Here is a 4,392-nt window from a genome sequence, read left to right as displayed (position 1 = left end):
TGGTCGGTCGCTTAGCGACGAGGAGTTCGCCGGCTTCGTCATCAAAGGCCTCGACGCCGACTACGACAATCTCGCCGAGGCCGTCCACAATGCCAAGCCAGCGATGCCTCCTCACGAGCTCTACTCACGCCTCCTCTTCACCGAGCAACGCGCCGAGGCTTGTCGCTCCTCCGCCACCATCACCGCCCAGCCGGCGGCCTTCTGGGCCTCTCGTGGCCAGCGCCCACCTGCCCCGTCACCTGGCAAGGCAGCCCCACCCCCTGCATCGACCCTGGGTGGGGGCCCTAACACACTACAACAGGACAGAGCTTTGGTAACATAGTGTTGTGTTACTATAGGCCCAAAACAGTGTTACTAGGCAACATAGTAACACGTTTTCAAACGTGTTCCATTAGACCGTGTTACTAAGTGGTGTCCACTGTCACATATAGTAATTGTTACCATATATCAAAAATTGTGTTACAATTAAGTTATAGTAACATGCATATTTTGTGTTACCAGACGCGTTGGTAACACATTTTTGTAACTATAGTAACACCCATAATAACATATTTTTGTAAACATAGATCATCGTGATAACATGTTTTTGTAACTATAGTAACACAACTTGTAACATAATATACAAATATCATAAGACAACACTGGTAACACATTTTGTAACTATAGTAACACCATCGGTAATAATACTATATTAGAATGGCAGCATAATTAATGTGTTTTAAAAATTATTAACCACAGAACTAGATACCCATTTTATGGAATATACATTTATTTAACAAAATCATTGTGGCTGCTCAAATAGTTAATTACTTTATTATGATGCTTGGCATCATTAAAATGATAGAGAAATTGAAGCACAACACATACACAAATTGAAAATATCAAGGTATTTATTATGAATATACGAGTGTAGGATACATATGCATTACAATAAATACATACCAATGTTATTGGCTAGACAGCATATCATTCATATATATTTTACTATAGAGAACACATCTATGGAGAATATTACACCATAGCATTTGCATCAATTCGACCAAAGAAAAAGATCTTCTGAATGGTGTTACATTTTTCAATCTATCAATGCAAACTACAATTATTGCTAAGTAAAATCTTCTAATTACATTTGCTTCTTCATCCAACAGAAGAACGGTTCAGCTGCAACTCCATTATGCTTCTTTTGAATCTGTAAAAGGAAAATGGACCTTACAGTTATGTGATTAAATGCACACAAATATAATTGTGGAATATGGAAGAAAAGACTCCGACTTACAAAAGCTAGAGGTTGGACAATTAAGTATCCTGAAGCAAAAGCATCACCAATTCTCTTGCAATCAGAGACTTACCTTACTAACTCCTCATTATCCAGAATAGGTTCATCTATGCACACAAGTGCAAATTCGGCACCTAACTAAATATCACCAACCTTAGTTTCTAGATCAATACTCTGAATAGTAGCATATGCAACATTTCGCTGGTTTGGATTTGTTAAAGTCTTTAAAACTACTTTGGATGCGACCTATATTATGATCAATATTATTATTCAACAACGATAATTATAGTATTTGCATGAACATTACTTCAATGGATACACATAGGCATAGTTCAGGAAGACTATCATGACCATTCACTTTCTTAGGGATACACATTCAGACTGCAAGTGGGACTAATAAAGGGATGCCCACACCTGCACGCATGTGTTAGGCGCAACGGCGGAGCCAGGAATTATACATAAGGGGGGCCGAACATTGAACGAAATTCTAAAATGCAACATGGTCTATGGAATATGTAGGAATTTTTCCAAGAAAAAATATAGGAATTGACCATGGATATGGCAAAATAGGTACTATTTTTACTAATAAAGAGTTGATAACATAGACATATCACATAGATAGCCCGAGAGCAAAATGTTGAATTATATGATGACGAACGAACAATTACCAATCGAACTGCATAGAACTTCTGTTGTATTCAATCCATCAAAGATGATTTTTTTTGGGTGCTACATTGGTGAAAATGCCAGCCAAAATTTAATTATTTATTTTGAAACAAAGTAACCAAGAGGTATCTATAAATTACAACACCAAAATTTGCCTTGTTTTCATGTATTTTTCATGTTACCTGCGTACTTTGCCTCATCCTACATCGTTGTGTTTGAAGTGCAGAATAGTGAGAGAGAGAGAGAGAGAGAGAGAGAGAGGGAGAGGGGGAGGGGGAGAGAGAGAGAGAGAGAGGAGGGGGAGAGAGAGAGAGAGAGAAGCCGCAGGGATGTGGCTGAACCGCTGAAGCAAAGGGAGCAAAAGTCAAAAAGGTTATTTACTTTTCACTGGTCAATGGGATCTTCTGTGATCCGTGCATTTGCCTAGATAATCCCATTTAATACTACATAGCAGTAAACTGTTGCGCTATTTGTATTTAGAGTTTCAACAATCACCACGTGGCAAACGTGTGGTAAACAACCTAAAAAAAAAGAGTTGAGACAACTCTACTTAGCTCTTGTACGAATCAAGATTAACTTGTTGTATCTGGACATTATGTGGACAGAGCAGAACAACTACACAGGAGCAAGCACATGCAAAGTGCCCCAATGCAAAAAAATTAGAGTGGCAGAGCAAAGCATCATCATACCATTGAGAAGTCAAAAGCAGAACATATGTGTTGTGATGTATGTGTGGAACATATGTGTTGTGATGTATTGTGTGCTTGTGGTTGTGCTGGGCATGTGCGTGTGTATGTGCTTTCTAGTACCTAACTAAAGTACCCGCAAGATGTTTTTTAACAGTAGACATTCCATGGGAAATTTATAAATAATATAAACATTCCATATGAGTTGTCAACAAGCGTGTTATGACTGCATAAACATATACCTGAAAACCAGTAGCCATGGTTACAGTGGCTTTAAGCAACATGGAACTGACATGCATAAACCCTTGAGGCATCAACACTAACCGAGCTCCTCGCAAACATTCTGTAAGAGATAAATAACTTGAGACAGAAATAGATGTACAACCAAAAGGTACAGGCTATAAGCACGCGGTAAAACCACATATTCAACAAATTTGTAATTAAATGTAGAACCTATTTTGCACATAATGTAACCAGGATGAATACTTGGTAAAAGATGATGGTATCTTACATTTACCTAAATAAAAAAGTAACCAGGATGGGTACTTAGTACAAGGTGATGCTATCACCCATTTGATTATATCAAACTCGCAGATGAGATTGAGATATATGAGAAATACAATAATTAAACTGGAAATGAACAGACGAGCTTCTGCTGTATTTTCATAGTGATTATTGGGATATACTACACTAAAATGACCATACATCTACTAGAACCTTTACCATGAAAACCACTATGTATTACACCTACATTCCCTGTCAGTAAAGTAGATGTTCGTGTTGCTCTCACAATCTCTACTAACCAATCTAACGGGTCGGAGTTTGCCGAGTGCAACACTAGGCAAAGGAGCAAAGCAAGCCTTTGCCAAGATTGACACTCTGTAGACCTGTTTAGCTGAATTAAAAAAATGCACAGGTACTCGGGTATATATATATATATGTATACGTGCCAGTTTGAGAGTATTCGAGTATGTACGGATATGTGACGAGTATTCAGGTATGTACATCTCCACCACGGGCAAGAACACATACTACTATTATTAGCAGGAGAATCAATTAGCAGCGGGCATGTACCCACGACGCCGGCCTCGCATCATGTCTTTCCACTAGTAAACAAACAAGCAAACAGCCTGCTGGATGGATTATGGTGGAAGCTAGCTTACATATGGATCGATTCCTCGTGGATCCTAGCAGATGACGAGGACCGGTGGCTCCTAGCGCGGGAGACGCGCACGGCCCATGCGCCCATTCTCCTCAAGCCTCTTCAATTCTTCATCGGCGCCGGAAGGAGGGATGGTTGCCGACGGTCCCGGCTGGATCTACCCATGGCTCCGACGGCTGCGCGCTCCTCATGGTCACCTCCTCGGGCCTCCTCGAGCCTGGTGGGGAGGAGGAAACGGCCCCGGGTCCCAGGTGCGTGGGTGACCTACAGAGAAAGGGGCGAGCGGTGGCGGCATGAGGCCTCCAGGCTAGCGGCGGTGACTTGCGGCGGCTTCGATCGCTAGGCGTGGGTGCGAAGGGATAAGGAGAGAGGGGAATAAAAGATAGGGCAGCCGCAGCCGTTCGATCTAAGCAAATCGGACAGTTACGAGGCGTGATCCGTGGGCAAGGCTACCCGACCAATCAAAACACAGGATACTCTTTTTAGTGTAATACTATATCTTGCACACAATTTTTTTTATCTTTTCTCCATTTCCTTTTCTTTTCTTTTCTTTTCTTTCATTCCTTCTCTTTTTCCTTCTTCTCTTCTAACCCTTGCCTACC

The 4,392-nt window shown here is 41.0% G+C and overlaps 1 long non-coding RNA gene across 1 annotated transcript; it reads right to left on the bottom strand.

The window, feature by feature from the left end:
- Window positions 1-872: 872 nt before the first annotated feature.
- LOC123182369 (uncharacterized) lies at window positions 873-4,167 on the bottom strand. The gene is made up of 3 exons (XR_006492103.1): window positions 3,792-4,167; window positions 2,871-2,971; window positions 873-1,189 (listed from the first exon to the last, which is right to left on the bottom strand). It is a non-coding gene; the product is annotated as an uncharacterized lncRNA (long non-coding RNA).
- Window positions 4,168-4,392: the final 225 nt, after the last annotated feature.

This window comes from Triticum aestivum, chromosome 1D (genome assembly GCF_018294505.1).
Source record: "Triticum aestivum cultivar Chinese Spring chromosome 1D, IWGSC CS RefSeq v2.1, whole genome shotgun sequence".
Classification (NCBI taxonomy): Eukaryota; Viridiplantae; Streptophyta; class Magnoliopsida; order Poales; family Poaceae; genus Triticum; species Triticum aestivum.
This window is presented reverse-complemented; position numbering and strand designations above follow the sequence as displayed.